At 43.1% G+C, this 12,364-nt stretch overlaps 1 protein-coding gene across 6 annotated transcripts in view; it reads right to left on the reverse strand.

The window, feature by feature from the left end:
* dus1l (dihydrouridine synthase 1-like (S. cerevisiae)) overlaps positions 1–4,806 on the reverse strand; it is a 90,602-nt gene extending 85,796 nt beyond the window's left edge. Inside the window, exons 1-2 of one of the 6 annotated variants that reach the window (XR_009798954.1) lie at positions 4,671–4,779; positions 1,541–1,597 (exon numbers count right to left, since the gene is read on the reverse strand). The gene's annotated coding sequence lies outside the window, so the exon portion shown is untranslated. Of the gene's footprint in view, positions 1–1,540; positions 1,598–4,670 lie in introns of those variants that run through there. The other 5 variants (XR_009798953.1, XR_009798956.1, XR_009798955.1 and 2 more) reach the window with 5 other exon arrangements.
* Between the last annotated feature and the right edge of the window lie 7,558 nt (positions 4,807–12,364).

Raw genomic sequence — 12,364 nt, forward strand, 5'->3', positions numbered from 1 at the left:
TGGCAAAGGCTAAACAAGAGGCATATGAAGACATGTAGACAAGGTTGGACAGGAAAGAAGGAGAAAAAGATCTCTACAGGTTGGCCAGACAGAGGGATAGAGATGGGAAGTATGTGCAGGAGGTAAAAGTGATTAAGGACAGAGATGGAAATGTGTTAACTGGTGCCAGTAGTGTGCTAAATAGATGGAAAGAATACTTTGAGAAGTTGATGAATGAAGAAAATGAGAGAGAAGGAAGAGTTGAAGAGGCAAGAGTGAAGGACCAGGAAGTGGAAATGATTACTAAGGGGGAAGTCAGAAAGGCACGACAAAGGATGAAAAATGGAAAGGCAGTTGGTCCTGATGATATACCGGTAGAGGTATGGAAGCAATTTGGAGGGATGGCTGTGGAGTTTTTGGCCAACTTATTCAACAGAATACTAGCAGGCGAAAAGATGCCTGAAGAATGGAGGAAAAGTGTTCTAGTTCCCATTTTTAAGAACAAAGGGGATGTTCAGAGCTGTGGGAATTATAGAGGAATAAAGTTGATGAGCCACACAATGAAGTTATGAGAAAGAGTAGTGGAGGCTAGACTCAGGACAGAAGTAAGTATCTGCGAGCAACAGTATGGTTTCATGCCGAAAAAGAGTACCACAGATGCATTATTTGTCTTGAGGATTCTAGTGGAAAAGTACAGAGAAGGTCAGAAGGAGCTACACTGTGTCTTTGTGGATCTAGAGAAAGCCTATGACAGAGTACCAAGAGAGGAACTGTGGTACTGCATGCGTAAGTCTGGTGTGACAGAGAAGTATGTTAAAATAGTACAGGACATGTATGATGGCAGCAGAACAATGGTTAGGTGTGCCTTAGGTGTGACAGAGAAATTTAAGGTGGAGGTGGGACTGCATCAGGGATCAGCTCTGAGCCCCTTCCTGTTTGCAGTGGTAATGGATAGGCTTACAGATGAGGTTAGACTGGAATCCCCTTGGACCATGATGTTCGCAGATGATGTTGTGATATGCAGTGAAAGCAGGGAGCATGCAGAGGAACAATTAGAAAGATGGAGAGATGCACTGGAAAGGAGAGGAATGAAGATTAGCCGAAGTAAAACAGAATATATGTGCGTGAATGAGAGGGATGGAGGGGGAAGAGCGGGGCTCCATGGAGAAGAGAAAGCGAAGGTGGATGACTTCACATACTTGGGGTCAACAATACAGAGCAATGGAGAGTGTGGTAAGGAAGTGAAGAAACGGGTCCAAGCGGGGTGGAACAGTTGGTGGAAGGTGTCTGGTCTTCTTTGTGGCAGGGTTAGGGTTAGGGTTAGGGTTAGGGGTTAGGGTTAGTTTATAGTTAATTTATAAAACAGTGGTGAGGCCGGCCATGATGTACGAATTAGAGACGGTGACACTGAAGAGACAACAGGAAGCAGAGCTGGGGGTGGAAGAAATTAAGATGTTGAGGTTCCCTCTGGGAGTTAGCAGGTTGGATAAGATTAGAAATGAGCTCATTAAGGGGATAGCCAAAGTTGGATGTTTTTGAGATAAGGTTCGAGAGCACTTACATGTCCAAAGGCGACAGAGTGAGTACATTGGTAGAAGGGTGCTGAGGATGGAGCTGCCTGGTAAAAGAGCGAGAGGAAAACCAAAGAGAAGGTTGATTGATGTTGTGAGGGAAGACATGAGGGCAGTTGGTGTGAGAGAGGAAGATGCTGGAGAAAGGTGCACATGAAAAAAATGACACGCTGTGGCAACCCCTAATGGGACAAGCCGAAAGGAAAATATATGTATTAACTTTACATGTTGTGCAGAATAATTTGGTAACTAAGTAATTTGACCGTGTCATTACTTTACGGCATAATTCCTTGCTCCTCCCTGGATAAAGCTCAATGCTTCGTGGGTTTAAGCAAAGCATGTACTGTGTATTTGTGGTGATTGTGGAGGTGGCCGAGAGATCAAAACTGTGAAAATATAAAAGTTCTGCAAAATTCTTTTGCGGCTTCTTTTCTTCAGACAAAATTGGGCATAAGAAATTTAACAGACTCTGAATTGTCAAAAATTTATGAAAATGAAATCGCAAAAATAATGGGAGTGATCTCATCACCAATCATTTTAATGCGAACTGTCAGTGGAAGAAACGTGCTAAGAGAAAAAGATGCAAATTAACTCCCAAGGATTTCAGAAGAATTAAGCGTGATGCTACCAGGAACTCATTATCTTCCATGTCTCTCAAAGTTCAGAACTGTAACCTCGCTGGAATACGTCAAACTACAAGATGTTCAGCGTTGAGAGACATGGCCGAGGTAACAGAGATGAAAGTGCGAGCATCAAAAGGTGCGAAGTCCGGCAAAGGGAGTTGGGTGGCATGCCCCCTGCAAAACTTTGGAAAAAATGGATGGCTGTGGTGCGTTCTGGCGATATCTGTGAACAAAATTCAGACAAAAATTCAAAGTAAAATTTCTAAGTCCTGACCAAAAAAAAATTGGTCAGAAGTTCCCCAAGGGCCAAGCCCAGATTTTTTTGCCCCCCATCCCCTATCACCGGATAGCACAAAATCACATTTGTCATTAAAATATACTTAAAATATGTCATCTCATCTCAAGACAAATGAATTAAGTGAACTATTCAGTAAAAATGGATCTAAAATTGTCCTTTCCCCACATTATACATATTATAGATATAGAATATACATGAAAATATATCCTAGAATTTCTACACCGTACAGCAAAATATGTTCAAGAAGTTGATCTGTAGTAAATACTATTAAGTCTCAAACTTGTTACGTCGCGTTGTACTGATACACTCGACCAGATTGCTCACTATCTTAAATATAGATCTAGTAATACTAATTGTATAATGACTTGCCTTTATTATTTTGATATATGATTTTAACTCACTCACCAGGTTTTTCGACCTTTTCTAATGTAGTTGGACAAAAAAAATCTCTGTTCAAGTCCTTTTCCTCGAGCAATGACCACTATTACATGTAAGTCAGCTTGCCTGGCTTGCTGTTTGAACATTGCGCTGGGGCCGTACCTGGCTGATCACACATGAATTAGTTTACACAACGCTTTTCAAAAACTCGACATTCAGTGATTACTCTGCCTTTTGTGTGCACACATGCACCCTTTGTGGCTTCCGTTCTCGCCGAAATTTCAAAATCCCAGAGATATGGCAAGGTCATGAGAATGCGAGGTAAGAGGTGTTACTGTTACTCGTGTTAGTGCCTCAACATGGCTCCACTCGTGAAAGAAAAACAACAAACTCAAATGCATGTTCGTTCAATGTTGTCAACTAATATCCAGATTAATTTTTGTGATTTTTTCCTAAATTTTCCGGAGGAATTTTCATGAAAATTTAAAAATGCAGAATTCTGGGAAAATCCAGAGGACTTTCATCACTGAGCTAAGAAAGGCTGGAAAAAAAAGACTACTACTGAACAGGTCACATGAACTGAAGCAGCTAGACTGGACCAAGAAATTTCTGAAGACAGATCAAAGATTTTATGGACTGATGATATGAGAGCGACTCTTGATGGACCACATGGATGGGCCGTGGCTGAATCACAAACAGACACAGAGCTGCACTTAAATTCAGAGAGCAGCTAAGTGGAGGTGGGATAGTGGTATGGGATGTTTCGATGAAATTTGAGGTGGTTGGACATTTTCTAGTTCAAGATGGGATAAAAAACTCCAGTCAGTTTTTGGAAGATGCTTTCTTCAGGCAGTGGCGCAGAAAGAAGCTTGCATCTTTCAAAAAGACGTAATTTACAGAAGACAATCTCATCACATGCATCTTATACTCCTTTGCTTGGTTGGTGAATAAAGGCTTGAAAGACACAAAACTCATGACATGGTGCTTTTCAACACTTGACCTGAATTTGAGAACTTGTGAGTAGGAGGACGAGCGATATAGAGTAAAGAAAAACAGTCCACCACTCACAGTAATGTCTGAGGGATTGCGGTGTATGTCGCATAAAAACTTGATTAACTACACAGATCAAGAAAAAGAGAATCCATGAATGGAAGACATTACCGTAATTGGCTATTTTGGTCCCTTTTTTTGTTTTTAGATAACAGTTCCTAACCGGAAGTTCGAGTAGAGTTAACTTGAATATAATGTGAGAGGAGGAAACGTGTTTTTCATTTAATTTAATCGTAATTCTGCACATCAATCGATCCCTTACAATTGTCACATATTGCTATTCTACTAATAAAGTCTAAACCTCACCTTTACTTTGTAAAACATGTTTGAGATTTATTAGGTTGGTGATGAACACGTTTTCAAAATGAGACAGACACCTTACACTCTGCACGGGGTCTAGATTTAAGCTCAAATGAAACCCGAATGAGGAAAGGTGGGTGGAAAACACCGCCGGGTTCAGCATATCTTCAATTGCTTTTTTAAATTAAAAGTTCACAAACAATTCAAATGTTCAGGAAAGCCCATCTAACAGGCGGACTAAAAAAAAACAAAGAAACAACACAAAAACTAACTTTAGTTTAATCGTTTTACTTCCCGGCAGTCCGCAATTACTATTAAAAATACGTCTTGTTGTGCGTAAGACGCCATGTTGAGCAACGCAGTCTGTGCGCAAGCACAACAAAGCACTTATCCATTACCGACAACCTGACCAAAAATAAATGGGTTTTCCTTGACTGTGTCATACATACAATGTTTGCGTGTAATACTCACAGTAAATATCACACAATAGGGAGCTACTTGTCCTTTTCAGTGGCTCCGGTACACAACGTCTATGACGTACTTCCGATTTCTCTCGTGATCCGCTTGTTCAGTGTGACGTAGTGAGTCTACTTCCAGACCCATACAAAAGCACTTGTCTGACCGCGGAACAACATTGCATACCCGGTAACCTTTTTTGCTGTTACAACTTTATTTTGAACGTCCCAGAACACGTCAGAAGTGGTTAATACTCCTACAACTCTAACTGGGTGAATAGTGTGAAGAGCCATGCTGTAGTTATTAGTGGAAGTGTACATGCCATGAAAAACAAAAGCTATAAAATCGAGGTATGTTAATCAGAATCAGCTATATTTGTCATGTGTGTAAAAAAACACAAGGAATTTTTCTCCAGCAGTCGGTGCTGCCCTGGTGCGACATGGAGAACAAAGAACAACAATGCAACAAGAGACATTTCTGTTTATAGGAACTATTCCTTATAAGAGTCACATATGTGCAAGATGTAAAATCTTCTTCATCTAGGACAGGGAAAAGATAAGTGTGTCAACATCCCACACGAGTGCTTTTACCCATTCACTGTTCCGTCATTCACTACTGCTATGACAATTGTCCAAGGGGAGCAATGGAACTTTCCAACCTGACAATCACTCGTACAATAATAGCCAATCAGATAGCTGCATTTTCTTAACCCCTGGCTTCACACGACCCTCTCACCATATTGTCCCACAAGCAATGCTGGTTGTTAGTAGTGTGTGCTTGGAAAACTTAATGTTGAGAAGAAAATGGTCCTCAGATGCACTTGGGGAACGAGCAATTCTAATGAAACATATCCTGCTAGGTTACAAGGGGCCCGGTTGATTCATTTTCCAAAGCCTGAAATACAGTTGACGGAGTGTCTACGATGGATGAAGGCTCGCGGAAGACCATGTAAATGTGGTCAATATAAACAAACACAAGGCTATATGTTCGAAGGTAAGTGAGGGAGAAGTATCTTCTCTGAGTTTGATTTCATTATTGTCAGTGCTTTATACATTGCAGGACAACAACTTTCACTGTTTGCCTGGGGTTCGTCGCCACTGAGGCATGAGCAAGAGGCAGCTTGGGGTTGGTCACAGCTGAGGCATGACCAAGATGCGGCTGTGGTTCAGGCGCCACCCAGGCATAAGCGAGAAGCGGCTGTAGGGGGCTCGGGGTCGAGGGCCGCCGAGGCATGAGCGAGTGGCAGCTTGGGTTCGGTCGCCACCGAGGCACCGAGCCCACCACAGCTGCTTCTCGCTCATGCCTGGGTGGCGCCTGAACCACAGCCGCATTTCGCTCATGCTTCAGCTGCGACCAACCCCAAGCTGCTTCTTGCGCGTGCCTCAGTGGTGACCGACCCCAAGCCGCCTCTTGCTCACGCCTCGGAGGTGACCTACCCCAAGCCACCTCTTGCTCATGCCTGGGTAGCGACCGACCCCAAGCCACCTCTTGCTCATGCCTCGGGGGCAGCCAAGCCCAAGCCACCGGTCCTTGGCCAGCATCAGCAGCCGCCGGTCTCGATGATGCCTCAGTGGGGCTTCGTCCTCAGCTGTCAGTTACGCCTGTTTCAGCAGTGCCTGAACCGCAGCTGCCTCTCGCCCATGTCTCTGCAGGGCCTGGAGCACAGCTACCTCTTGCCCAAGTCTTGGCGGCCCTCGACCCCGAGCCGCCTCTTGCCCAGTCCTCGGCGAGCCTTGACCCTGAGCCACCTCTCGCTCATGTCTCGCGAACCCGTCATCACTCGCCCTAGCCTCGGCAGCCCTCGACCCCGGGCCACCTCTCACCCAAGCCTTAGCAGTGCCTGAAACACAGCCACCTCTCGCCCATGCCTTGGCAGCACCTGGACCACAGCTGGCTCTTGCCCAAGCCTCGGCAGCCCTCGACCCCAAGCCCCCTCTCACCCATGTCTCGGGGGCGTCTGAAACACAGCCGCCTCTCACCCATGTCTCGGTGGCGCTTTAACCACAGCCGATTCTCGCCCATGTCTAAGCAGCACCTGAATCATAGCCGCCTCTCCCCCATGTTTCAGTTGCGCCTGAATCACAGCCGCCTCACGCCCGAGCCTCGGCGGCTCCCAACCCCGAGCTGCCTCTCGTCCAAGCCTAGGCAGCCCTCGACGCCGAGCCGCCTCTCACCCAAGCCAATTATATATCCACATAAGAAGAGAGCATTGTCTTAAAGACATTGGTGAATTTTAAACCTGCCATACCACACCATTACTTTATACTATTCTCACCTCTTGCAAAGCATTTGCAATTTCCTCTCCTGTTATTAAAGGGCCACTTTTTGTAACTCCCAGCATGAAAATCCTCTCAAGGGTTTTGTTTTGGAGAAAAAGCAGGAAGTGACGCTATATGCAGGCGCCCAGTCAGCCGGGCTTGTGTGTTTATGCCCGTTTTAACTCCAGGAAAAGTAGCTCTTTGTTCATTCGTGTTAGCCAAAATGACGGCTCATTGTATTGCTGGATATTACTCAATCACTCGGGAGGATGGATTTACTCTTCATACTTTTCCAAAAGACCCAGTTTGTCGTGAAAAATGGATTGCAAATATGCAAAGGATTCCAAATGACAGGTAGGTGTGTATCGAGCTACTAAAAAAAAAAAAAATAGTTGGGGTGCGGGGGAGGAGGACATAATCCTCTCAGAGAATAACAAAAGATCCGTGTACGTAAGTCAGGGGTGCTAAATGGGCCGATGTGCCTGTTGGTGCGCCAGGTCCGCCGATCACGGCTTCGGGCGCGGTGGCGCATCGCGGTGCCGAGCCGGGCCACTTTACGGTGTTGGTGTCACTCGCAGCTGAGTACACTCCATACTGTCATACATACTGTCGGGGAGTCTGTCGTTCGTTAAAAGTGATCCACATATCATCTTAATCTGCCTCGAAGAGATATGGTAATATTGCCCCAGTCACTTCACTCGATCATGAGATGTTCTCTTCTTCGAAAAGAGCTTCCGTGTCAGAAGGGTTGGAAAAATCCGAAAGTCTCTGTTTTTCCTCTCCCATAGCAGGTGCCACTTTGTGTTTTCAACGGGGAATGTCCCAGTGTGATGTCTGCTGATGACGTTGCAGGCAATATGGCTACCACTTGGATGTCGAGTGAGACTTCCGCAATTGTTCGCATGGATTACACGCTCTCCGCTCATATTTATTTTTTCAGATAGACATTGAAGTGAATAATGTTATATGTATTTTTCATTACAATATTGATTTTAGAATGGTTATAGGCATGACGGTGGCCATTTAAATTAACCGTTGAGTTGAATCAATGCAGTCCCGCAAGATAATGTACAAGATCTTTGGACAGGAAATGTGGTCCCGGACCTCCATGTCCAACTATATATATATATATATATACACACACATATATAAAAATAGAACCTCGGCATACCGTTTGCATTGTAGACCAAGAATCAATGTCCATCTGGTCGATCAAAAATGGGCCCGTCTTTCAGTTGCTTCATTAGCAGAGTTATCTCTCGTCTTGGACCACGCGTGTCAATTCCCTTATCAGCAACACCATCGTCATCAGTTAATCTGATCATAATGTCACAGGTTTCAGAGTATGTTGTACACTTGAAACCTCTGACTGCTCCATTCCAAAAATCAGCCCTTGAGACATTGAACCTACTGACTTTTGTGTGGTCAGTCAGACATGACAGGTTTGCCACAATGTCCTGCAGTGTCATGGTCGACTCCTCACTGCAAAGATGATTATGTTTGGTGTACATTCCAGACAGTCCAGAATTTATTACCTTTATAAAAAGTAATCTCAATGCCAAAAATTCTATGGAGTAAAACCAAATAGCAGGAATATGCCGTTGGAAATTTATTTTTAAATCATCATCAACTTAAATTAGTAATCTGACTCCAATTTGTGACCTTACCCAACTGCCACTCATCCAACAATACGGGCGCTCGTTCTGCAATAGAAAGGTATCAGGAAGCCGGCATTTTCACACACGAGTGGATTTATTCCTTCAACAAACACCTGGGTCTCGGGTCCCTCTCATTTACAACCCTGTACGTCTCTGTTGCCACCAGCAGACGTACTCTACATCCGAGTTTCCCAGAACAATTTTAAAGTACAATCTACTAATTCACTATTGGTTCTGTGTCTCCTGCAGTTATCCTTGGCGCTCTCTCATTGGTCTCCTTTGGTCCGCCGGATGTTGGCCCGACTCCTCCCCTGCAGACTCGCGTGCTGGCTCCTCCTGGTGGTGGTTTACATGACAGTAGTTTTTCCACCAACTGCCTCTGAGTCCTCTCGTCTCCGCATCCTCCTTGCAGTTAGCATTGTCTGTTCTAAAACATTCCATTCTTGTACCACATACGCTGTTTCGTTCCACCAGTCACACGCTCAGCACTTTACAGTCTCACACTTTCATACACAGGATGCAGCAACATCTAATGAACTACTTTAAGATCAAACTCTTATATTCCTTTATTGCTCGTTTTACTCTGCTGGATGTTGGAAATTCTCCATATTGACTGCAAGTAACTCCTCCACCTCATCCTCCACATGTGGTGAAAACACGGCTGTGTATCTGCTGTTGAAATATTAAAATTAAAACATTCAAATATGTTAAATATTTTCTCTCATCAAGTGAATGACATTAAAAAATGACAGCTTTTTCATTTTATTACATATTGAGAAAGATTGACTGGATTTGTTTCAGGCAGATTTACATATTCAGTGTCAGATATTACTATCTAAAACACAAATTAAATTCTGTGATAAAATGTATGACAAATAATCATGTATTGAAATGTATAAAATATCAGTGGCGAAAATTTGACATTACCAGCGAAGACTCAATAGTTCCTGTGTATCTATGAAACATAATTCAAATGGTCACATTATTCCGCCAATTGTTCTGTATTAATATATGTGGTTATGCAAAAATGTAAACACTATGAATACCACAAAAAATGATTGTGTTGGGCACATAGAACCAACCAACAACAACTAACTGTACAACCAAGTGTACAGTGAAGAAAATAAGTATTTGAACGCTCTGACTGAGGGAAAGAGGTCCTTGCTAAAATTTTTCTATAGAATTCTATATTATTTGTACAGAACAACTTGTTCTTATAGAACTTTGGGTGTGATTTTCTATATAATTTCTCCAGAATAGAATTTCTACAGAAATTCTATCGGACTTGGGTCCTAAAGTTCTATAGTTCTTTAGAAATTATTTAGAAATGTTCTATAGAAGATTTTTAGCTGAGGTTGTTCCCTAAAATCTCACAATACATGGCAGCGGTCATCCTCTCCTTAATACAGTGCAGTCGTCCTGTCCCATGTGCAGAAAAACACCCTCAAAGCATGACTCTACCACCTCAATGCTTCACAGTAGGGATGGTGTTCTTGGGATGGAACTAATCATTCGTCTTCCTCCAAACACGGTTAATGGAATTATGACCAAATAATTCCATTTTGGTCTCATCTGACCACCATGACTCCTCTGTATCATCCAAAATGGACATTGGCAAACTTAAGACGGGCCTTGACATGTCCTGGTTTCACCAAGGGAACCTTCCCTGGTGGTCCCAGCTCTTTTCACGTCATTGACCAATTCCTGTTGTGTAGTCATTGAGACCCTGTGAGGTGATATCTTTTATGGGGCTCCACTCTGATTGAGATTGACTGTCATGTTTAGCTTCTTTCATTTTCTAATGATTGCTACAACAATGGACCTTTTGTCACCAAGCTGCTTGGCAATTTCTCCATAGGCCTTTCCAGCCATGTGGAGTTGTACAATTTTGTCTCTGGTGTCTTTGGACAGGTCTTTGGTCTTGGCCATGTTACGAGTTTTACTGTTTGTATGGTGTGGACAGGTGCATCTGATTCAGTATAATACATGGAGTGGAGGTGGACTTTCAAAGGCGGACTATCAGGTCTTTGAGGGTCAGAATTCTAGCTGATAGACAGTTGTTCAAATACTTATTTGCAGCTGTGTCACACAAATAAATCATCACAATATCATACATTGTGATTTCAGGATTTTTTTTTTAGATTATCTCCCTCTCACAGTGGACATGTACCTAATTTGGAGTGCCCAGAGTAAACGCACACAGGCACGGGGAGAACATGCAAACTCCAGAGAGGCCGGTCCGTGAATGAACCTGGGACCTCAGAACTGTGAGGCCAACGCTTTACCAGCTGAGCCACCGTGCCGCCTATTCTGTTATCATACATAGTATAGGAATAATTGTAATCATAATTATCATACATCTGCTTCCAAGAAAGAAATGCTTTGCTCTGCTTTAGATAACGTGGCAGCCTCCTAGCAGGAGATAGCAAGAACAAAAACATCTAATCATCAGAACTGTTCGAACTGCTGCTTGTTAAAGAAATGATGACCACACATGTATTCAGCAATCTTCCACACATGCACACGAACAAACGTACACCTTTCCAACTGTTTTGCTTGTCGTCTCCTTTTTGTAACATCCATGTAAATGAGGGGCGTCTTAAAAGTAAATAAATAGATTTGCTGGGGAGAGGATAATCAGAGAGTGCAGTGGTGAATTGTACGAGACAGTTCCTATCCTCTCTCCTCGCGAGACTTGAACTTGTGTCTTTGCTTCCTTTTTTGTCCTGTTTAATGAATGTGTGATTGGTGAACCTGACATTTACTTGGTCCTTTGAGCAAGATACCTGAGGTTTCCAGGGGCTGAGTCGACGTCCAGGCAAAGACCGTGGCCATGGCACTTGAGACCCTTTCCGGGAGTGGGCCTCGACTTTGCATCTGGAGGCTGAGGGTTGACGAGAAGCCAAAGGAAGTAAAGGCATCTCTGGTGAGTAGGAAACTCCCACACTCATGAGGAATGAGTGAATGCGCGTCTGGGTGACTGCGGCAGAACCAAACCTCGAGAATACTAGTCCCTATCGAGTAGACTAATTAGTTTATAAAACTGAGAAAAGGGCAAGGTGTGTCATGTACGTGAGCTCCGTGAAACGTGTGCATGTGTAAAAGTGTGAGTGGAGGTTCGTTACCTCATTTGAACAGGAAATTGAGTGACAACTGTTTGAGGATGCAGAGGTAAGAATTCTCCGCCACTTGTGTTAGAAGCTTGAGAATTACCTCAAATAGAACGTAATTGTCCCCCTGTTCAGGGGGAAGTCAGTATAGTCACCCTAGGTGAACCACTGACTCCAATAGGGGAAAAACAAATAGCAAAATAGTTGAAACAGAACATCTAAAAAACAATAATAATAATGTGTAAGGACTAGAAGTTTGTAGAAAGCCAATGTCCTACTAAAATAAAACATCTAAATTTGTGGATAACACAATATGACTTTGCTGGCCAGCTCAACATACACACAAAAAATATATATAGTTAACCTGCAGGATAAAATAAGAGAAACACACAAAAAAAACAACAAAAAACTCGACTCAAGATGATGTGAAAACGGCCAAAAATGTATCACATCTCATAAACTTGATGTAACATAATTCGTCCAGGGAACGGAAGACTTGAGAAAATCTTACCACTTAAATGGTGTGGAAGTACAACAAATTTGGATGACAGCAAAGTACTTTCTCACAGTAGCAAGGAGTTCAAGGGTTAATATCGCGCACTTCTGCTAGATTTAGAGAAAAAGCTAATTTTTCTACCATTGGAAGAGCAAAATAAAACAACGATGAACCATTTGAAGAAAAT

The sequence above is a fragment of the Syngnathoides biaculeatus genome, chromosome 16, assembly GCF_019802595.1.
Source record: "Syngnathoides biaculeatus isolate LvHL_M chromosome 16, ASM1980259v1, whole genome shotgun sequence".
In the NCBI taxonomy this organism is placed as follows: Eukaryota; Metazoa; Chordata; class Actinopteri; order Syngnathiformes; family Syngnathidae; genus Syngnathoides; species Syngnathoides biaculeatus.